Genomic DNA, 24,684 nt, shown 5'->3' on the forward strand with positions numbered 1-24,684 from the left:
TAATATTATGGCAGGGGATTTTTACACATATATAGTTTATTAGACTATATTATGTGTATTTTTTGCCATTTTGTAAGGTAATCTAATTGCAGCCCAGGGCGCCCCCCCCAGCGCCCTGCACCCATCAGTGACCGGAGTATGTGGTGTGCATGGGGAGCAATGGCGCACAGCTGCAGTGCTGTGCGCTACCTTAATGAAGACCGGAGTCTTCAGCCGCCGATTTTGTCCTCGGATCTTCCGTCTTCTGGCTCTGCAAGGGGGACGGCGGCGCGGCTCCGGGACCGGACGACCGAGGCTGGGCCTGTGTTCGATTCCTCTAGAGCTAATGGTGTCCAGTAGCCTAAAAGCCCAAGCTAGCTGCATGCAGGTAGGTTCGCTTCTCTCCCCTAAGTCCCTCGTAGCAGTGAGTCTGTTGCCAGCAGATCTCACTGAAAATAAAAAACCTAATAAATACTTTCTTTACTAGAAGCTCAGGAGAGCCCCTAGTGTGCAACCAGCTCGAGCCGGGCACAGATACTAACTGAGGTCTGGAGGAGGGGCATAGAGGGAGGAGCCAGTGCACACCAGTAGTCCTAATTCTTTCTTTAGAGTGCCCAGTCTCCTGCGGAGCCCGTCTATTCCCCATGGTCCTTACGGAGTTCCCAGCATCCACTAGGACGTCAGAGAAAAAGGATTTCTATTTTCTTATCTGGAAAGGCATAAGTCGCTCTTTTTCTGTGCCTGGGTCCCTCTCTTGTCTTACTATGCCTAAGTGATCTCTAACCTTAGCAGTTTCACTGTAACTATAGCCAAACAGCTACAGCTTAAGACGACCTTCTATTGCAGGGCATTATAGTACCTCCTGCTTTGCTCCTCATCACTTCAACAAAATGAAAAGACACTTTTTTGCACATGGCATGCCACTCAAGCTGCTTCCTGACAATGCCATGCTTACTGTACACTTGTTTATTTTACTTAGCATCAGAGACTGCACATCTGTGAACAAACTACATGGTATCAAAATGGTCAGAGCAAGAGATACAAAATCATATGAAGGAAGAACATCTCAAGGATGCCAAGTCAACTAAACCAAGAAAACGATTTATGACATCAGGGGATAAGTGTAATAGGGTTCGAGTTTGCCGGTGGTCCGGGATTTCGTCCAAGAACAGACACATTTTTAAAGTGACAATCATTTAAAAAGCAAAACCAGGTTGGTTTTGCCTTGTAAATGATTGCCCCTTTAAAAATATGACCATTCTCGGATTGAAATCCCGGACCTCTGGCAACTTGGACCCTATTACAATTACCCCCAAGACAGTAAGTCCTTTCTTATCCTCAAGAGTAGGAGAACAAAATGAGTTTGGAAAAGCTGGATAGGATTTTTAGTTATATAGACCCGTAAATATTTCAGTTACAGTGCTATATAAATAGAAAGGCATGTTCAAAACCAACAAGTGTCTGATATGGTGCTGATATATTAAGTGTGACATATTTAGTGTAAATAACATTAAAGTAAGATAAGTCTCTAAACAATTAAAATTCTTCTAGTAAATTGGGCTGCGAGATCATGAGGTTTGTGATCGTGGCCAAGAGGTAATCCGCAAAGAGACCTTCAGTAGTTTGTACTCCTTGTTTAGTACAGGGAAGCCATATATGTCTGGATTTAATCTAATCTATCTAACAAGGGCCGCTATACAGAGGATAAATTTCAATGAAAAGTGGGGGCAGCCTTGTGAGTGCCATTCTAAATACTGCAGGGGTTAGAGAGCCATTGATCATCCTTTACCCTCACAGAAGGAGAAGTAAAGAGACAGGATATGGGTGGTAATTCCAAGTTGATCGCAGCAGGAATTTGGTTAGCAGTTGGGCAAAACCATGTGCACTGCAGGGGAGGCAGATATAACATGTGCAGAGAGAGTTAGATTTGGGTGGGTTATTTTGTTTCTGTGCAGGGTAAATACTGGCTGCTTTATATTTACACTGCAATTTAGATTGCAGATTGAACACACCACACCCAAATCTAACTCTCTCTCTGCACATGTTATATCTGCTTCCCCTGCAGTGCACATGGTTTTGCCCAACGGCTAACCAAATTCCTGCTGCGATCAACTTGGAATTACCCCCATGGTGTAAGTAAGTCGGTCTCACTCTTATGTGCTCCAGTACTCCCAACATGAAACTCCAATCCACCCTGTTGAAAGATTTTGCAGCATCAGTTGACAAAACTATTGCTGAAGTGGTGGTGTGCGAGATATGGTAAATAAGTGCCAGAACCATAGTGGTATAATCATAGACCTCTTGCCCAGGTATAAATCCGGTCTTGTCACTAATGTATAAGCAGGAAGAATTCAACCAATTTTACATACATATTTCAGATGGAGAGTAGATGGGGCACAGAAAGGGGTCTATTCCCTTTTTTGGGAATAATGGAGATGAGAGCTTCCAAGGACTGAAAGGAGAAGGGTATCTGGGCCGAAACAGCGTTGCAAGCTTCCAAAAGGAGTGCAGGAAGTTTCTCTTTATAGGCTGTAAAATAACTGCTGGAAAAATGATATGGGCCAGTCCATTTGCAAGACGGAGTGGATTTAATGATACAAAAGTAAGTGATATACCAGCACTGTTGCTCTATTGTCTTTTAACTTAAAAAATATATATTATATATAGATGGATAGGATAAAAAAGGGTTCGATATGCGTGACCGGAGGTCAGGAGACCACCGGTCAACATACTTCCGCCGGTATCCTGCGGTCACCACAGGTTCTATTCTCACTCTATGGGTGTCGTGGACACCCAAGAGTGGGAATAGTGCCTGCTAGTTGGCATGCCAACTGTCGGGATTCTCAGGGGGCGGGATGTAGGGGTAGGTGTTGTGACTGGTGGTCTCCTGACCGCTGGTCACATAACTACAGCCCGATAAAAAATAGTACATAGATTTATTAAAACATATAAAAGGTTATTATACCATCTATGACTCTCTATTATTGTTTCCACCCCTGATATTGCAGTACAGTATGTAGTAGGACTTTTTAGATCTCCCAGTAACTGTTATAACCAGTTAATTAGTGCAGCAGGATATTACCAACATGTGGAAAGTTCATGGCGATCCCTTGGCAGACAATATGCAGATTTACCAGATGATTAGAGTTCCGCTTTAAATCCAATGTGCTGCAACAGACTGGTACAAAAATAAGGATGGAGGTAGATTGCAGAAATAAGTCCGGTAGGTGGTTACTGGAGACAACTTGGTAGCAGAGCTTGACGCGTTTCCCCGGGCAGTTAAACACCCAGTTTCCTCAGAGTGGATTTAATGGCATCATTCAATTAAACCAATGTAAACAGCTTTTCAAGGCTATCCCTGTCCTCCAAAAAGAGTTGGATTACCCAGTTCCAAACAAGTAGGATCTAACCACTTGATGTTTGGCTGGGGCAGACTGTTGAGACAAAGGCTGGAAAGATTACACAGCTTTATGTAATAGGAACAAAATGTGGATGCTATATCTGGATAAAGGACAAAAGCAACTGGGTTCCAAGTGCCAATATTTTACTGGTTTGTTGTCAAAATGAAAGTATCTGCTCCAGAATGACCTATAAGAAAACTTGAGCTTGCCCAACAACAGTTAGTTAAAAGTGAAGTGAGCCCCCAAAATTCAGCAAGTGTTTAATGAGAAAGAGGGGCTTTATGGGAACTTTCTGCTTTTGAGAAAGTAACCTACTGTAGTTGGCCTCAGAGCACACATGTATCTGCTTCCCAGACAGTGAATTAAGCAATCTTTGAGATGGAGCTTTTTTTTTCTTCCAAATATGTTTATTAAATACCTCCAAAACATGGTACAGAAATAAGGGGGGAAAAAAACGCATACATATCAGACATATCGACATCAAAGTAAGCAGATAAGAAAGGTAAAAGTACACAGCATATATGAGTAGGTGGAGGAAATTTTCCAATTTTCCAAAACAATCAACAAGAACAAATTGTAAACCACCAGAAGAGCGGCGGTCAGGCTATAATATATTGAGAATGGGACTGAATATGACTGACTAAAAACTGACACTCAATTCCAGCAGTTCAAATTAAGAAAAAGAAGAGGTAAAAAGGAACATCACAAAAACGTTAGAACAAAAATAAACAAAAACACCTACCAAGAGCCACAGGCCACCGATCCGTCCATAGAAGTGTCCATCCAATCCGCCAGGGAAGAAACAGCAGAAATAAGAAGAGAGGGGAAAGAAAAGAGGAAGTGTGTGGAGAGGGAAGTACGGATGAAGAAGAGGGAGAGGGGAAGATAGGAAGCTCAGTCAGTTAGAGAAACTTGGCTATCAAGTTGTCGGAGAGAGTACCAAAAGTTAGATTGGAAACATTTATGTATTGCTAGTTTAGTGTGGGGAGGGAGGGTACAAATGTATTTATCCCAGCACTTAAAGAGTGCAGGAGTCAGGGTTTCCTTGTGGATAGAGGCCTCCAGCCAGTCCATATTAAATAAGAAGAGTAACCTAGAAGTAGCCATAGGGAGAGTAGGAGAGGTAGGATGGATCCACTGTTGCAATATAGCTTTTTTCCCCACTGCTGAAAGTAACACTATCAATTTTCTATCAGTGCGTGGAATTCCAGGTTGGTCCGACATATGACCAAAGAGGGCCCAGGGAACGGTACATTGAAAGGGGATGCCTAGCGTTGAGGTGCCATAATGGTGTAAGGTATGCCAGAATTTTTGAATGACAGGGCAGGCCCAGAGACAATGGAAAAGGTCAGCTTCTACCGTTGAGCATTTATTACATCCGGCCCTATCTGATATACCCATTAGAAAACCTTGTTTAGGCGAAATATATGCCCTGTGTAGCAGTTTATAGGCCATTTCCTGATATATACTAGCCGGTATTAGTTTAAGGGTCATAAAAAAAGTATCTAATAGGGTGTCTACTGTGAATGTAGGAACTTGGGAGATCCATTTAGCCAGATCAGGAAGATCAGTGTGGGGGTCCAGTTCAGTGCGGATGCGCGCATAGATAGAAGATATGGAGTATGTGTTGGAGCGTAAAAGGGAGTCTAAGGGGTTAACAAAGTCTTTTCCCGTGAGGTGAGGGAGAACGGATGTAAGATAATGTATAGCCTGGGAGTAGTAAAATCCATGCAGGGGTGAAATTGCATATTTCTCAATAGCCTCCTGGAATGGCAAAGGAGTGTGAGTAGGTGTCATCAGATTACGTAGAGTCTTTCAACCAGAGGAGCACCAAGCACTAAAAGGCAAAGAGGCAGTACCATTTTGGAACTCCAGGTTTCCAAGCAAAGGTAGAGAGACTGAGTAATAATATTTAAGACCATGAGCTTTCCTAGCCATTTTCCACGCCTTAATAGTGGAAGACAACAACGGGTTATCAAATTGGGGAGATTTTATTTGAGAGGGCCGGGCATGTAGGAGGTAAGCAAGAGAGAGGGGAGCACAAAGCTGAGATTCTAACTTGGTATCTGTGAATACATCGTTGCCACTGAGCCAATCCATAGCGAAACGTAGTAAGCACGCTAGATTGTATTGTTTAATGTTTGGTAGGTTTACACCCCCTTGGCGCACCGATTGCGACATTTTTTTTAGACTTATCCTGGGGCGCTTACGGTTCCATATAAACTTGGAAAGCAAGGTATTAAGTAAAGAAAAGTCGGAGTTAGTGAGAAGAATGGGAGTCATTTGGAGAATATACAGGAGTTTCGGGAAGCTTGCCATTTTAAATAGGTTGCATCTCCCTAACATATTAAGGGGAAGGTTTTGCCATAGGCTAAGTTCAGTCCGTATTTTATGTATGATCGGGGTTATATTACGTGCATAGAGGGTGGAGAGATGTTGTGGTAGAGCCACTCCTAAAAAGGTGATATGCGAGGGGGCCCATCTAAACAGGAAGGGTCTAATCCAACCCAGTCTCGCCTGGCCAAATATGGCCAGGGCTTCAGACTTGGCAAAGTTAATGGAGAAGCCAGCAAAAGACGAAAATCTGTCAATTGCCTCTACCAGTACAGGAAGGGAGCGTTTAGGGTCAGAGGTACATATAAGTAGGTCATCTGCGAAGGCTATAACTTTGAGTTCGCGATCCCCAACAACAATGCCTCTAAAACCAGGTAGCAGTTGGATATAACGAATAAAAGGTTCCAAGGCCAAATTAAAAAGCAAAGGGGAGAGAGGGCATCCTTGTCTGGTGCCTCTCTCAAGAGAAAAGGAAGAGGAGGCCACATTATTAACTACCACCTGGGCCATCGGAGCAGTGCAGAGGGTCCGCATTAGACTACAGAAATTAGTGCCAAATTGCTGATGGGAGAGCACTCTAAAAAGGTGTGGCCAAGCGATTTTATCGAAGGCCTTTTCGGCGTCTAGATTAATAAGAATATTGTCTTCCAAATTATGAAGGCGGGTATGGGAAATAGCAGCTATCGCCGATCTAATACCTTGTACAGATTGTCTGCCTTTAATAAAGCCTAACTGGGCCGGGGAAATGAGATGAGGCAGACAAGACTGTAGACGGTTGGCCATTAGTTTGGTAAGCAATTTGAAGTCTTGGTTAAGAAGTGAGATAGGGCGATAGGAACCCACGAGGGAGGGATCTTTACCCGGCTTGGGTATTACAATTATCCGTGCCTCATTGAAGTATAAGGGTATAGTTCCGGAGGTAAATATATGATTATATAATTTGGCTAGAGTGGGTGTGAGTGCAGCATTAAGTAATTTATAGTATTCAGCCCCAAAGCCATCAGGGCCTGGGCTCTTGCCGTTTGGTAAAGATTTGATAGTTGTGAGTATCTCTTCCTCAGTTATAGACATCTCGAGAAGGTCCCTGTCATCTCGAGAGAGGACAGGAAGCTGAGCGTCATGCAAAAAGGATTCACCTGTCTCCACGTTATCTGGCTCTGCTGTATATAGGGATTTGTAAAACTGCATAAATTCGGCGGAAATGGCTGTCGGATCTGATATAATAGTGTCTGAAGATTTAACCACCTCAACCCATGTGCGCATGCGGGGTCCCCGAGCGAGGTTTGCCAAGAGTCTGCCCGATTTATTACCCCATCTAAAAAATTTGTTCCGCTGGTAATCATATCGAGTCTGGGCCTGCTCTGTTAGGAAGGTATCATATACTTGTTTAGCAGTCAGGTATGCCTCTTTATGTGCGGGAGTGTCGGAACGCTTATACGTTCTGTAAGTTGAGGTGAGAAGGGAGCTCAGTTCATGGAGGCGGGAGTTAAATGTTTTGCGTTTAGAATTTACGTATGAGATAATGTGGCCCCGGATAACAGCTTTAGAGGCGCTCCAGAACAGTGAGACATCCTCCTCCTGGGCCAAATTATCAGCAACGTAGGTGTGCCAAGTGTGTCTAAGGTGTAGGAGAAAATCCTCAGAGTGAGTAAGATAAGCAGGGAATCGCCAGCATTTGGAAAAACATTGGGGCAGCGCAAGCTTAAGAGAAATCATAATAGGGGCATGGTCTGAGATAATAATATTTTTAATCGATGTGTGAGTGACTTTAGGGAAGAGGTGTCGGGATAAGAAAATATAATCAATACGGGTGTGTGTAGAGTGGGGGTGAGAGTAGAAAGAGTAATCACGAAGAAGAGGGTGATGGATACGCCAAGGGTCGGAGAGAGCAAGTTGTGAACAGAGGGAGGAAAGAAGATCACAGCCGGATTTGGAGGATGAAGTACTCACCCCAGACCTGTCCATGGACGGATCGATGACCGTGTTGAAATCTCCTCCTAGGATTAGATTAGAGCTCCCCCAAGAGGAAAGTTTCTGTAGGACAACTGCAAAAAAATCCTGTTGAGAGACATTTGGGGCATATAGATTAAGGAGAGTATACAAGACATTATCAATAATCACATCTAGCAAAATAAATCTCCCATTAGGATCAAGAAACCTTCTGCGTATCGAATATTGTAGGGACTTGTGAAAAAGGATGGCAACTCCCCTGGTCTTATTAGAATAAGGGGCCGAGATACAATCCCCGATCCAGGGGGCACGTAGAGTGTTACGGGGATCGTCCAGCCAATGTGTTTCCTGTAGGAAGGTGATGTGAGGGGTCAAACGGTGGAGGTGGGAGAGTACTTTCTTGCGCTTCACTGGAGCGTTAAGGCCCTCCACATTCCATGATACTATATTGAAGGCAAGGAGAGGGGTATCCTCCGCGGCGGCGGGGGGAGTAGGAGCAGGGTCAGCTATATCAGCCTATACCGATGGATGGGAATGCAAGAAAAAGTATACTAGAGGTAAAGTAGGGCCCCTGCCCGTCCCAGCGAGCGGGAAGGGGTTGACCCATGGAGGATCGGGGTCGGCAGGTCCGGCAGGTGCAACCAACAATATTAAACAGTAACATAAAAAACAAACAAGAAAAACAAGAAAATTTACAGCTCATTGTATACACAGAGCTGCGCAATTATTCCTCTCCACGTGACCTACAGATGGAGAAAAAAAAGAGAGAAAAACATGCATGCAAGCAATAATAACAGTGCAACAGTCAAGTGGGTAAACTCGAGAAGTGGGCCTTGGCGAGTGTTATGTCATCGAAGAACAGCGGCTTGCCGTCCTCGAAGACCCGCAGCCGGGCCGGGTACAGGAGAGAGAATTTAATTTTGCCGTTAAACAGTTGCTTGCACAACGGGGCAAACTCCTTGCGTTTAGCAGCGACAATGGTGGAAAAATCCTGAAATATCAAGAGCCGATCTCCGTTGTAGGTTAAGCTATCCGTCTTCCGGTAGTGGTCTAGGAGTCGAGCTTTGTCGGCATAATTAAGGATTTTCATGATCACCGGGCGAGGGCGACCAGAGTTTGTTTTACGTTCAGGGCCGATTCTATGTGCCCGCTCAATAGCCAGAGGGGCACCTTTGAGATCCATGGCCAGTTGTTGCGGTATCCAGTTAGAAAGAAGGTCAAGTAACTCATGGCCTTTGACCGATTCGGGGATGCCCACCACCCGGAGATTACTTCTGCGTCCGCGATTCTCCAAATCATCTAGCTTCTGGGTCAGATCCGAAATGTCACTTTGCTGTGAATTAATGGTGAGTTGTGCTGCATGCAAATCATCCTCCAGGGTAGACACCCTCTGTTCGACGTCATCTAAGCGGCCAGAGTGTTGAGTTAATTTGGATAGAGTAGAGTCAATAGCTTCTCTAATGCCCGCCAGCTTTTCATCTAGCAGAGGGCCCAGCACCGCCGCAATATCCGCAGGTTTCATTTTGGGAGGCTTACTGGCCGGAGCAGACTTGCGTTTTTGTAAGGACCTGGAACGGGTGACAGAGCAATCTGAATCAGACGAGTGTCCCCACACAGTATCGCCTCGGGTTGTAGAGGCGGGGTCAGCAATTGACATCGGGGTGGGTATGAGAAATTTTTCCATAAAAATAAGCGGGCAATGGAGGACCAATTTATACAGTGTCGCCTCACGCAAGGAGCAAGCTATAATGAGGTCACATGGAGAGGAAAAAAAAAGGGGGAAGTATAACAGGTTACATCCCAACGAGTAATAGCTCAGGACCGGTAGGCATCAGTCCGTGAACAGCGCACATGGGCGAGGAGAAATGTCACACAGGTGTAGAAGCCGGCATGGGTTTATGGGTGGAGCAGGTGTGAGAATAGGCAGAAGTATAGAAATATATTTATAGTGGCTGTGAGTTGTCTAATCTAAAAGTCGCCACAAGAGGGAGCTAGAGTTACAGCCATTTCTAGCTATGGAGTGAGGAGAGAGTGTTGCCAGTCACAAGATGGCCGCCGCCTGTAAATAAGACACGGATCCTCCGGAGGTCTCCGGGTCGTTAATCCCCGCCAGTGAGGGGGGGGAGATCTGCCTTGTAAGGATGGGTGAGGTGGGGGTCGGAGGGCAGGCGCCCAGAGAGGCCGGGGATCGGCAAAGTAGAACTCAAAGTCCGGGCGGCGCCAACCACAAGATGGCCGCCGGCCGCCAGTCACACTCGTCCCGGCTCTCACCTCCCGCAGATTGTGCGGTCGCCGGTCTCCTGTGAGGGTCAGTGCTTGATGGGTGGGCTCTTGGGTGTCAGGGAGCGCCGCTCAGGTGGGAGAGGGGGTCCGCAGAATCGCCGCACCAGGTCCAGCGGACCGACGGCTCCACTCCCAAATCGAGGCCCCGACTTCTTGAGGAGGGGAAGGCCGCAACCTGCAGAAGCCCTGGTAAGGGCTCCCCGGCTCCGCAACCAAGCCCCTCTGGTGTTTAGTGATCAGGGGAGCAGGCGGTCCAGTACAGAGGTGCTTGGGGACCCGTGAAATAGGTTTTATATTAGTTTTATGAGCGGGGCCAGCAGGAGCTCATAGAAAAGGCTTCCTCTCAGCTTGCAGGCTAGGCCACGCCCCTTTGAGATGGAGCTTAACTGACATAATATAGTCATTAGTGGCATCCCCCAGTTGAGATTTACCATATGCAGTCTGGAGAAAGGAGTCATTAAATTTATATTATGTCCTTTCCAGGGCAGGATGTAAGACAGGATAAGGGATATAGGGGCATGGTCTGACCATGTCATGACCCCAATATAGGGAGCGGTAGCAGGCAGTTTTCAAGCAACTAACTCAAAACAAGAAAACTTTTATTCCAGCATGGCACAGCCAGTGCAATGATTTCACAGGAGTACCAACAGCAATTCAGGAACATAAAAGTACAGCTTAAAAGAAACAGCATTTTACAGGAGCACAGCAAACAGATAGTTCAGGGTCTGTAGTATCCAAGACCCAAAGGGGTGCAAAACGGTGGACACCCTCCTGTCTCTCCTCCTCTCTGACACACACAAGCAGTTTAATATGCCTGAACTCCTCTTAAGGGAAGAAAGGATTCGGTTCTCTCCTGAGCCACATAAGGTTAACCTTTTTTTCAATGTGGTAGAGTTCCACCCCGCGAGAGACGCTCTTTCCAGATGTAACTGTCCATAACTCAAGAGCAGATAATCTACAGATGTGTCCTCATACATCTAGCCTCAATACACCACGCAGCACAAGATGCCTGGCTCGAGTCAGCCGTGAGGTACCATGCAACTCTGGTAGCATTGGGTATCTTTATTTGGATGCACCAGAAGACTGTGCTGAATAATTTTATATGTAACACTTGTATACTGTATATAGTGACAGGGTCTATATACAGAACACAACACAACTTGCAGTGGAAAAAAGTTTCAGAGACTCAGTTGCCCACAAATATTTACTTATTTATTACGTGTATTTTTTATACAGCTCATCCTATTCCAGGTAAGCTAGCTCTCAATCTGGATATATTTTGTATGTGCCATTATCATGTGGCCGTACATTAAGCAATTATATGACCCATAGTGGATATAATTATTATTATGCTGTGTGTGGGTTTGGGGAGCGGTAACCCCCAGGTCTGGTGTGACCGGGCTACCTTGGGGTAGCGCGCCATAATATTTATTTAGCACTTGTGTAACATTCTTATTTTTCTACTAATACTACTCTTTTGAGTATTTTACTAACACCCTTATTTTTGTATCACTTTCTAACACATAGCTCCTGCTTCTTTCTTATTAGGGAGTAACCTTCCAGGGACGGTGGTCAAGTCTGGAAGCCTGCCTGCCTATCAACATCCTGGAACTAAGAGCCGTCTACGACAAGGCAGAACGAAGAGCAGAGCGGCGATGTCAGAGGTGACAAGAATACTCCTCTGGACAGAAAAGCACACGTTAGCGCTGTCAGCCATCTTCATTCCGGGAGTAGACAACTGGGAAGCAGACTTCCTCAGCCGACACGATCTCCATCCAGGGGAGTGGGGTCTCCATCCGGAGGTGTTCAAGGAAATAACAGATCTTTGGGGATTACCCCAAATAGATATGATGTCCTCTCGTCTCAACAAGAAGCTTCGGCGTTATTGTTCCAGGTCGAGGGACCCACAGGCTGTGTCAGTGGACGCCCTGGTGTCTCCATGGGTGTTCCAGTCAGTGTACGCGTTTCCACTGCTTCCACTCATCCCAAGAATCCTAAAGCTCATAAGGAGAACAAGGGTCCAAGCGATCCTCATTGCCCCAGACTGGCCAAGAAGGGCTTTAACGCGGACCTTCTCAATCTACTGCAAGAAGAGCCGAGGCCTCTTCCTCTTCGGAAGGACCTGCTGCAGCAGGGGCTATTCGCCTATCAAGACTTACCATGGCTACGTTTGACAGCATGGAAGTTGAGCACCTGATTCTTGCTCGGAAGGGCATTCCGAAGTAGGTTATTCCTACCCTCATACAGGCTAGGAAAGGGGTAACGTCTAAACATTACTATTGTATTTGGAAGAAATATGTCTCTTGGTGTGAATCCAAGAAGTTTCCTATGGTGGAGTTTCAACTGGGACGTTTCCTCCTATTCCTGCAAGCAGGAGTGGATATGGGCCTGAGGTTGGGTTCTGTGAAGGTCCAGATTTCAGCCCTATCCATTTTCTTTCAGAAACAATTGGCTGCCCTCCCTGAGGTTCAGACCTTTTTGAAGGGAGTTCTTCATATCCTACCTCCCTTTGTACCGCCTACGTCGCCTTGGGACCTTAACGTGGTGTTGCAGTTCCTCCAGTCGGATTGGTTTGAACCTCTACAGGAGGTAGAGGTCAAATTTCTTACATGGAAGGCGGTCTCGTTGTTGGCCTTAGCTTCTGCTAGATGTGTGTCCGAGATGGGGGCTTTATGCTGTAAAAGCCCGTACGTGATCTTCCACGAAGATAGAGCTGAGCTCCGGACACGTCAGCAGTTTCTTCCGAAGGGTGTGTCGGCATTTCATATCAACCAACCTATTGTGGTACCAGTGGCTACTGACTCCTCAATTACATCAAAATCCTTGGATGTCGTAAGGGCTCTGAAGATATATGTGAAGAGAACTTCTCGTCACAGAAAGTCGGACTCTCTATTTGTCCTATATGATCCCTAGAAGATTGGGTATCCTGCTTCTAAGCAGACAATTTCTCGCTGGATCAGGTTCACTATCCAGCATGCTTATTCTACGGCAGGACTGCCGTGTCCAAAATCTGTTAAGGCCCATTCTACTCGTAAGGTGGGGTCTTCCTGTGCGGCTGCCCGGGGTGTCTCGGCAGTGCAACTTTGCTGAGCTGCAACTTGGTCTGGGTCGAACACGTTTGCAAAGTTTTACAAGTTCGATACTTTGGCCTCTGATGATCTGAAGTTCAGTCAATCGGTTCTGCAGGAGCCTCCACGCTCTCCCTCCTGTTCTGGGAGCTTTGGTACATCCCCATGGTACTAATGTGGACCCCAGCATCCTCTAGGACGTAAGAGAAAATAGGATTTTGGTACCTACCGGTAAATCCTTTTCTCGTAGTCCGTAGAGGATGCTGGGCGCCCACCCAGCGCTTCGTTTTCCTGCAACTGTTATTTGGTTCAGTACAACTTCATTTTAGTTGAGTACTGCATTGTTACTTGGTAAGTATTGTTTCAGCTGTTGCTGAGTAGATCAAGCTAGTGGGCTTGATGTGCCTTGTATGCGTGAGCTGGTATGAATCTCACCACTATCTGTATATAATCCTTCTCTCAATGTATGTCGTCTCCTTGGGCACAGTTTCTAGACTGAGTCTGGCAGGAGGGGCATAGAGGGAGGAGCCAGCCCACACTCTCAAACTCTTAAAGTGCCAATGGCTCCTGGTGGACCCATCTATACCCCACGGTACTAATGTGGACCCCAGCATCCTCTACGGACCATGAGAAAAGGATTTACCAGTAGGTACCAAAATCCTACTATATGACCTATAGCGGATATAATTATAATTATGCTGTGTGTGGGTTCGGGGAGTGGTACCCCCCAGGTCTGGTGTGACCTAGAGATGAGCGGGTTCGGTTTCTCTGAATCCGAACCCGCCAGAACTTCATGTTTTTTTTCACGGGTCCGAGCGACTCGGATCTTCCCGCCTTGCTCGGTTAACCCGAGCGCGCCCGAACGTCATCATGACGCTGTCGGATTCTCGCGAGGCTCGGATTCTATCGCGAGACTCGGATTCTATATAAGGAGCCGCGCGTCGCCGCCATTTTCACACGTGCATTGAGATTGATAGGGAGAGGACGTGGCTGGCGTCCTCTCCGTTTAGAATAGATTAGAGAGACACTTGATTTACTAATTTTGGGGAGCATTAGGAGTACTCAGTACAGTGCAGAGTTTTGCTGATAGTGACCAGTGACCACCAGTTTTATTTATAATCCGTTCTCTGCCTGAAAAAACCGATACACAGCACACAGTGACTCAGTCACATACCATATCTGTGTGCACTGCTCAGGCTCAGGCCAGTGTGCTGCATCATCTATTATCTATATATAATATTATATATATCTGTCTGACTGCTCAGCTCACACAGCTTATAATTGTGGGGGAGACTGGGGAGCACTACTGCAGTGCCAGTTATAGGTTATAGCAGGAGCCAGGAGTACATAATATATTATATAGTGAGTGACCACCAGACACACAGTGCAGTTTATTTAATATATCCGTTCTCTGCCTGAAAAAAGCGATACACACAGTGACTCAGTCAGTCACATACCATATCTGTGTGCACTGCTCAGGCTCAGGCCAGTGTGCTGCATCATCTATATATATTATATATCTGTCTGACTGCTCAGCTCACACAGCTTATAATTGTGGGGGAGACAGGGGAGCACTACTGCAGTGCCAGTTATAGGTTATAGCAGGAGCCAGGAGTACATAATATTATATTAAAATTAAACAGTGCACACTTTTGCTGCAGGAGTGCCACTGCCAGTGTGACTAGTGACCAGTGACCTGACCACCAGTATATATAATATTAGTAGTATACTATCTCTTTATCAACCAGTCTATATTAGCAGCAGACACAGTACAGTGCGGTAGTTCACGGCTGTGGCTACCTCTGTGTCGGCACTCGGCAGCCCGTCCATAATTGTATATACCACCTAACCGTGGTTTTTTTTTCTTTCTTTATACATACATACTAGTTACGAGTATACTATCTCTTTATCAACCAGTCTATATATTAGCAGCAGACACAGTACAGTGCGGTAGTTCACGGCTGTGGCTACCTCTGTGTCGGCACTCGGCAGCCCGTCCATAATTGTATATACCACCTAACCGTGGTTTTTTTTTCTTTCTTTATACATACATACTAGTTACGAGTATACTATCTCTTTATCAACCAGTCTATATATTAGCAGCAGACACAGTACAGTGCGGTAGTTCACGGCTGTGGCTACCTCTGTGTCGGCACTCGGCAGCCCGTCCATAATTGTATATACCACCTAACCGTGGTTTTTTTTTCTTTCTTTATACATACATACTAGTTACGAGTATACTATCTCTTTATCAACCAGTCTATATATTAGCAGCAGACACAGTACAGTGCGGTAGTTCACGGCTGTGGCTACCTCTGTGTCGGCACTCGGCAGCCCGTCCATAATTGTATATACCACCTAACCGTGGTTTTTTTTTCTTTCTTTATACATACATACTAGTTACGAGTATACTATCTCTTTATCAACCAGTCTATATATTAGCAGCAGACACAGTACAGTGCGGTAGTTCACGGCTGTGGCTACCTCTGTGTCGGCACTCGGCAGCCCGTCCATAATTGTATATACCACCTAACCGTGGTTTTTTTTTCTTTCTTTATACATACATACTAGTTACGAGTATACTATCTCTTTATCAACCAGTCTATATTAGCAGCAGACACAGTACAGTGCGGTAGTTCACGGCTGTGGCTACCTCTGTGTCGGCACTCGGCAGCCCGTCCATAATTGTATATACCACCTAACCGTGGTTTTTTTTTCTTTCTTTATACATACATACTAGTTACGAGTATACTATCTCTTTATCAACCAGTCTATATATTAGCAGCAGACACAGTACAGTGCGGTAGTTCACGGCTGTGGCTACCTCTGTGTCGGCACTCGGCAGCCCGTCCATAATTGTATATACCACCTAACCGTGGTTTTTTTTTCTTTCTTTATACATACATACTAGTTACGAGTATACTATCTCTTTATCAACCAGTCTATATATTAGCAGCAGACACAGTACAGTGCGGTAGTTCACGGCTGTGGCTACCTCTGTGTCGGCACTCGGCAGCCCGTCCATAATTGTATACTAGTATCCAATCCATCCATCTCCATTGTTTACCTGAGGTGCCTTTTAGTTGTGCCTATTAAAATATGGAGAACAAAAATGTTGAGGTTCCAAAATTAGGGAAAGATCAAGATCCACTTCCATCTCGTGCTGAAGCTGCTGCCACTAGTCATGGCCGAGACGATGAAATGCCAGCAACGTCGTCTGCCAAGGCCGATGCCCAATGTCATAGTACAGAGCATGTCAAATCCAAAACACCAAATATCAGTAAAAAAAGGACTCCAAAACCTAAAATAAAATTGTCGGAGGAGAAGCGTAAACTTGCCAATATGCCATTTACCACACGGAGTGGCAAGGAACGGCTGAGGCCCTGGCCTATGTTCATGGCTAGTGGTTCAGCTTCACATGAGGATGGAAGCACTCAGCCTCTCGCTAGAAAAATGAAAAGACTCAAGCTGGCAAAAGCAGCACAGCAAAGAACTGTGCATTCTTCGAAATCCCAAATCCACAAGGAGAGTCCAATTGTGTCGGTTGCGATGCCTGACCTTCCCAACACTGGACGTGAAGAGCATGCGCCTTCCACCATTTGCACGCCCCCTGCAAGTGCTGGAAGGAGCACCCGCAGTCCAGTTCCTGATAGTCAGATTGAAGATGTCAGTGTTGAAGTACACCAGGATGAGGAGGATATGGGTGTTGCTGGCGCTGGGGAGGAAATTGACCAGGAGGATTCTGATGGTGAGGTGGTTTGTTTAAGTCAGGCACCCGGGGAGACACCTGTTGTCCGTGGGAGGAATATGGCCGTTGACATGCCAGGTGAAAATACCAAAAAAATCAGCTCTTCGGTGTGGAGGTATTTCACCAGAAATGCGGACAACAGGTGTCAAGCCGTGTGTTCCCTTTGTCAAGCTGTAATAAGTAGGGGTAAGGACGTTAACCACCTCGGAACATCCTCCCTTATACGTCACCTGCAGCGCATTCATAATAAGTCAGTGACAAGTTCAAAAACTTTGGGTGACAGCGGAAGCAGTCCACTGACCAGTAAATCCCTTCCTCTTGTAACCAAGCTCACGCAAACCACCCCACCAACTCCCTCAGTGTCAATTTCCTCCTTCCCCAGGAATGCCAATAGTCCTGCTGGCCATGTCACTGGCAATTCTGACGAGTCCTCTCCTGCCTGGGATTCCTCCGATGCATCCTTGCGTGTAACGCCTACTGCTGCTGGCGCTGCTGTTGTTGCCGCTGGGAGTCGATGGTCATCCCAGAGGGGAAGTCGTAAGCCCACTTGTACTACTTCCAGTAAGCAATTGACTGTTCAACAGTCCTTTGCGAGGAAGATGAAATATCACAGCAGTCATCCTACTGCAAAGCGGATAACTGAGTCCTTGACAACTATGTTGGTGTTAGACGTGCGTCCGGTATCCGCCGTTAGTTCACAGGGAACTAGACAATTTATTGAGGCAGTGTGCCCCCGTTACCAAATACCATCTAGGTTCCACTTCTCTAGGCAGGCGATACCGAGAATGTACACGGACGTCAGAAAAAGACTCACCAGTGTCCTAAAAAATGCAGTTGTACCCAATGTCCACTTAACCACGGACATGTGGACAAGTGGAGCAGGGCAGGGTCAGGACTATATGACTGTGACAGCCCACTGGGTAGATGTATGGACTCCCGCCGCAAGAACAGCAGCGGCGGCACCAGTAGCAGCATCTCGCAAACGCCAACTCTTTCCTAGGCAGGCTACGCTTTGTATCACCGCTTTCCAGAATACGCACACAGCTGAAAACCTCTTACGGCAACTGAGGAAGATCATCGCGGAATGGCTTACCCCAATTGGACTCTCCTGTGGATTTGTGGCATCGGACAACGCCAGCAATATTGTGTGTGCATTAAATATGGGCAAATTCCAGCACGTCCCATGTTTTGCACATACCTTGAATTTGGTGGTGCAGAATTTTTTAAAAAACGACAGGGGCGTGCAAGAGATGCTGACGGTGGCCAGAAAAATTGCGGGACACTTTCGGCGTACAGGCACCACGTACAGAATGTCAGGAATCGACTCACCAAGCCGACATCCGTCCGTCGCTGCGGACTCCGTCCTGGCTCCCTGCGGTCACCTGTCATCTGTGTCTCTGCCATGGGACGCCATCACGGGCCTGGGAACACTCCTGTGACAGCGGGCGTGTAGCGCGCCGCGTTCCCGCTAGGCCGCGGCATGGGCGCCGCCATGACAGTCTACAAACAGCCAGCATACAGCGGCCAATCCGGTGCTTGGCCGCACCCACTTTCCCTCACTCACCCAATCCCTGTGCACCAAGGGGTATATAAGAGACTGCAGGATCAGTCTGCAGGCATCCTGGACTTTGTGTCACTCCTGCGACCCATGTGTAAGGATCTGTTCCGTTACTCCTGTGTTCCTGGCTCTCTGGCTAAAGACCTGTACTCCTGGTTATCTGCACAAGCTCCGTGGAACTTCAAGGCCCAGCAATACCTGCAAACAGGCTTCACACTCATCACCACCTTGTGTGCTTCAGCCTGCAGTTGAGACTGACTCCAGGTGTGTCTCATTCCAAACACCTGTGATACAGCTTGCTGCTGCCAGTGCTTCAATACCTGCACTGTGAAGTCAGACTCCTGCCTCTGCTACCAGGTTTGCCATTTAACACCTTGCTGCCTAAAGTTTCCTGTTTTATATCTGCACTGGTTTCCAAACCAGAACCACTTTACAAGCACCCGTTCTTCTGTTTATTACATTTCCGGTTATTATTTCTACAGTCATCTGCCATCCAGTTGCCATAGACTTTTCAGCTATTACGCTGTGTGATTGACATTTTACATCTGTGATTATTATTTCTGCTGCTATTTCTGTTATTATCATCTGCAAATAAATATCATTGCGCTGATGCGCTGAAACAACATCCAGCCTCCTCGTTTCCTCCCTTATACCTCCACTGACCCACTAGCGCCCCCTCTGGGGACACAGACAAGTCCAGACCAGACAGTAAGTCCAGGATCGATGGACTCAGATGGTGGACGGAGTGTGGGGTCAGAGGCCTTGCAAAACCTGGTCTCCCGTCTGGATGGTCAAGAGGCTGCGCAGCAGCAGATGTTTCAATTTCTGCAAGGGATGTCCTCCCGGATAGATACACTACAGCAATCCCTGCCTAGTGTCCTCATTCCTGTTGTTCCTGTTACTCCAGCACCTGCCAGTGCCGTGAGTTCCTCTATGCCGACTGCATCAGCTCCAGTGTCACGTCTGCACCTGCCCGTGCCGAGCAAGTATGATGGCAGTCCAAAGTTATGTCGCGGGTTTCTCAACCAATGTGAAATCCAGTTTGAGTTGTTGCCACATAATTTCCCCACGCCAAGATCCAAGGTTGCCTACATCATCTCCTTACTTTCTGGATCTGCTCTGAATTGGGTGTCTCCTCTGTGGGAACGTGCTGACCCTTTGATTAACAACTACACAGACTTCGTGTCAACTTTCAGACGGATCTTTGACGAGCCTGGTCGTGCAACATCAGCTTCCGCTGACCTGATTCAACTCTGCCAAGGTACCCGTAGTATGGGACAATATGTTATTCTGTTCCAGACGTTGGCCGCTGAGGTTCAGTGGACTAATCAGGTCCTGGTAGCAGCCTTCTGGCATGGACTTTCTGACCGGATCAAGGATGAACTGGCGACCCGCGACCTTCCTGTTCAATTATCTGACCTGATCTCCTTGTGCATTAAGTTGGACTCTCGCATCCGCGAACGCAATAATGAACGCGCTCGGAGTGAGCCACGCAGATCAAGGATAATACCTTCTGTACAGTTTCAGTCTCCCTCTTCTGACGAGCCTATGCAGATAAATAGGTCCCGCCTAACTCCTGAAGAGCGGGCAAGAAGAATACGTGAGAGACTCTGTCTGTACTGTGCGGCTGCGGGCCACCAGATTAACTCCTGCACAGTGCGTTCGGGAAACGCCAGATCCTGACTTGCAAAGGAGGAGTCAAGTTGGGATCTTTTTGTCAAGCTCCTTCTAATCCAGACCTTATCCTTCCAGTGACGTTAGAGACTTCAGTTGGGCTCCAGTCCGCATCAGCATTGGTGGACTGTGGAGCTGCAGGAAATTTCATCACCCAAGCTGCGGTAAATAAATTCTGCTTATCTACTTGTGAACTTTCCTGTCCAGTTTATATTACCGCTGTGGATGGAAGCCGAATCTCCAAGGGGAATATTTCCCATCAAACTGCCCCAGTGGTCCTGGGAGTTGGATTCCTACACTCTGAACTGATTAAGTTCTTGGTCATCCCTCAAGCCACCCAGGAGATCGTCTTGGGCATGCCCTGGCTCCAGCTACATAATCCACAGTTTAACTGGTCAACGTTGCAGCTTACCTCTTGGGGTTCACAGTGTCATCAATCTTGTTTAGCCCAAGTGTGTCCCATAAAGTCTACCGAAGTTAAGACACAGTCAAGTCTCCCAGCTGCCTATCAAGATTTCTCAGACGTCTTCTGTGAAAAGGCCGCTGATGTCCTGCCGCCCCATAGGGAATGGGATTGTCCCATCGATCTCCTTCCTGGCAAGAAGCCACCTAGGGGGCGCACCTACCCGTTGTCTGTTCCTGAAACTGAGGCGATGAGCGTTTACATCAGAGAGAATCTTCAGAAGGGATTCATCCGTCCGTCATCATCACCCGCTGGCGCAGGTTTCTTCTTTGTTAAAAAGAAGGATGGAGGACTGCGTCCATGCATTGACTACCGGGGTCTCAATGACATTACCATCAAAAATAGTTATCCATTACCACTCATTACCGAATTATTTGACAGAGTCAAAGGAGCCCGCATCTTCACCAAGTTAGATCTCCGCGGTGCCTACAATCTCATCAGAATCCGGAGTGGTGACGAGTGGAAAACAGCTTTTAACACTCGAGATGGCCATTATGAATACCTAGTAATGCCATTTGGATTGAGTAATGCTCCAGCAGTGTTCCAACACTTTGTGAACGAAATTTTTCGTGATGTCCTGTATAAGTACCTCGTTGTTTACTTGGATGATATCCTCATCTTCTCCCAAGATCTTCCATCTCATCGTCTACAAGTCCGAGAAGTTCTCCGACGTCTTCGTGAGAACCGTCTTTACGGAAAACTATCTAAATGCACCTTTGAAGTACCCTCTATACCCTTCCTGGGTTATATAATTTCCGGATCGGATCTTCAGATGGACCCGACAAAATTGGAAGCTATTGCCAATTGGTCCATTCCAAATTCTCTCAAGTCTATCCAGCGGTTCCTGGGTTTTGCCAACTACTATAGGAAATTTATTCGGGGATTCTCCACTCTCATCGCTCCTATTACCAACCTGACTCGGAAAGGGGCAAACCATTCCAACTGGACAGAAGAAGCCTTAGCAGCCTTCCAGAAGATCAAGCTGGCCTTTATGTCTGCCCCAGTTCTGTCTCAGCCAGATGTTAACAAACCGTTCGAATTGGAGGTGGACGCCTCTACAGTTGGGGTTGGAGCTGTTCTCTCCCAGAAGGGAACCGATGGGAAAGTCCACCCTTGTGGGTTTTATTCTCGCAAATTCCTTCCTGCAGAAGCTAACTACTCCGTTGGAGACCAAGAACTACTGGCGATCAAGCTGGCTCTCGAGGAATGGAGATACCTCCTAGAAGGGGCCAAACATCCGTTTAATATCTACACGGATCATAAAAACCTGCTATACTTAAAGGCAGCTCAGTGCCTTAATCCTCGCCAGTCCAGGTGGGCTATGTTTTTCTCACGTTTTAATTTTAAGCTTCATTTCCGCCCAGGTTCGCAGAATGTTAAAGCTGACGCTCTATCCCGATCCATGGAATCCGAAGAGGAAACGCCTGACTCAGTGCCTCATTCCATCCTGAGTCCAGTGGTATTCGCTGCATCTCAAGTCTCCCCAGCTCCTCCTCCTGGTAAGACTTTTGTTTCCCCAGAGCTCCGTCCCAAGTTGCTATCTTGGGCTCATCAATCCAAGTTCACCGGTCATCCTGGTGTTCTGAAGACCTTCAAGTTTCTCTCTGAGACGTACTGGTGGCCAAAGATGAAGGCTGACATCAAGGATTTCGTGGCATCCTGTCCTAAGTGTGTGCAGCATAAGACTCCTCGTCAGTCTCCAGCAGGTCAGTTACAACCATTGTCTGTTCCTAGTCGTCCCTGGTCACACCTGTCCATGGATTTTATCACCGACCTTCCTCCTTCCCAAGGATATAATACCATCTGGGTTGTAGTGGACAGATTTACCAAGATGGCTCATTTTGTCCCTCTCCAGGGTCTCCCGTCTGCCCCGAAACTTGCCCAAATCTTCCTACGGGAGATTTTCCGCTTACATGGTCTACCCTCAGAAATAATATCTGATCGGGGGGTACAGTTTGTAGCGAGGTTTTGGAGGGCCCTCTGTGCTGCCATGCAGGTCAAACTGAAGTTTTCGTCATCATACCATCCTCAGACGAATGGGCAGACAGAGAGAGTTAATCAAGATCTAGAGACGTTTTTAAGATTATATGTTTCATCTTCCCAGGATGACTGGTTCGATCTGCTCCCATGGGCCGAGTTTGCCCACAACTTCCGATACCATACTGCTACTGAAACAACACCATTCTTTGCAGTATATGGGCAACATCCCCGTGTTCCTGACTTCCAAGAACTCCCTCATATGGATGTTCCTGCTGCCACTACTGCTCTGTCTCAGTTTTCATCAATTTGGAAAAAGATTCATGTATCTCTCAAAAAGGCCTCCAGCCGGTACAAATTCTTTGCTGACCGCAAGAGACGTGCGGTTCCTCACCTGAAACCTGGGGACAAGGTTTGGCTATCAACCCGTAACCTCCGTCTTAGGGTTCCGTCCATGAAGTTTGCACCCCGTTTCATTGGTCCTTTCCCTGTTGAAAGAGTCATCAACCCTGTGGCCTATAAACTGAAGTTACCACCTTCTCTTCGTATACCTAACGCTTTTCATATTTCTCTCCTCAGACCTCTAGTCCTGAACCGTTTTCAGAGTTCTCTTCCAGTTGGCCCCAAAATTCGAACTCAGCGGGGCGTGGAATTCGAGATCGGTAAAATTCTGGACTCCCGTTGCCGGTATGGACGTCTTCAGTACCTGGTCGATTGGTCCGGTTATGGCCCAGAGGAGAGGAGTTGGGTAAACTCATCTGATGTCCATGCTCCAAGGTTGGTCCGTGTTTTCCACAGCACTCATCCTTCCAAGCCACGTGGGTGTTCGGTGTCCACCCTTAAAGGGGGGGGTACTGTCAGGAATCGACTCACCAAGCCGACATCCGTCCGTCGCTGCGGACTCCGTCCTGGCTCCCTGCGGTCACCTGTCATCTGTGTCTCTGCCATGGGACGCCATCACGGGCCTGGGAACACTCCTGTGACAGCGGGCGTGTAGCGCGCCGCGTTCCCGCTAGGCCGCGGCATGGGCGCCGCCATGACAGTCTACAAACAGCCAGCATACAGCGGCCAATCCGGTGCTTGGCCGCACCCACTTTCCCTCACTCACCCAATCCCTGTGCACCAAGGGGTATATAAGAGACTGCAGGATCAGTCTGCAGGCATCCTGGACTTTGTGTCACTCCTGCGACCCATGTGTAAGGATCTGTTCCGTTACTCCTGTGTTCCTGGCTCTCTGGCTAAAGACCTGTACTCCTGGTTATCTGCACAAGCTCCGTGGAACTTCAAGGCCCAGCAATACCTGCAAACAGGCTTCACACTCATCACCACCTTGTGTGCTTCAGCCTGCAGTTGAGACTGACTCCAGGTGTGTCTCATTCCAAACACCTGTGATACAGCTTGCTGCTGCCAGTGCTTCAATACCTGCACTGTGAAGTCAGACTCCTGCCTCTGCTACCAGGTTTGCCATTTAACACCTTGCTGCCTAAAGTTTCCTGTTTTATATCTGCACTGGTTTCCAAACCAGAACCACTTTACAAGCACCCGTTCTTCTGTTTATTACATTTCCGGTTATTATTTCTACAGTCATCTGCCATCCAGTTGCCATAGACTTTTCAGCTATTACGCTGTGTGATTGACATTTTACATCTGTGATTATTATTTCTGCTGCTATTTCTGTTATTATCATCTGCAAATAAATATCATTGCGCTGATGCGCTGAAACAACATCCAGCCTCCTCGTTTCCTCCCTTATACCTCCACTGACCCACTAGCGCCCCCTCTGGGGACACAGACAAGTCCAGACCTGACACAGAAGACTGGAGCACCACCAAAAACTACTGAACCTGCCCTGCCATCATCTGAAGCAAGAAGTGGTAACGAGGTGGAATTCAACCCTCTATATGCTTCAGAGGTTGGAGGAGCAGCAAAAGGCCATTCAAGCCTATACAATTGAGCACGATATAGTAGGTGGAATGCACCTGTCTCAAGTGCAGTGGAGAATGATTTCAACGTTGTGCAAGGTTCTGATGCCCTTTGAACTTGCCACACGTGAAGTCAGTTCAGACACTGCCAGCCTGAGTCAGGTCATTCCCCTCATCAGGCTTTTGCAGAAGAAGCTGGAGGCATTGAAGAAGGAGCTAAAAGGGAGCGATTCCGCTAGGCATGTGGGACTTGTGGATGCAGCCCTTAATTCGCTTAACAAGGATTCACGGGTGGTCAATCTGTTGAAATCAGAGCACTACATTTTG

The sequence above is a fragment of the Pseudophryne corroboree genome, chromosome 4 (assembly GCF_028390025.1).
Source record: "Pseudophryne corroboree isolate aPseCor3 chromosome 4, aPseCor3.hap2, whole genome shotgun sequence".
In the NCBI taxonomy this organism is placed as follows: domain Eukaryota; kingdom Metazoa; phylum Chordata; class Amphibia; order Anura; family Myobatrachidae; genus Pseudophryne; species Pseudophryne corroboree.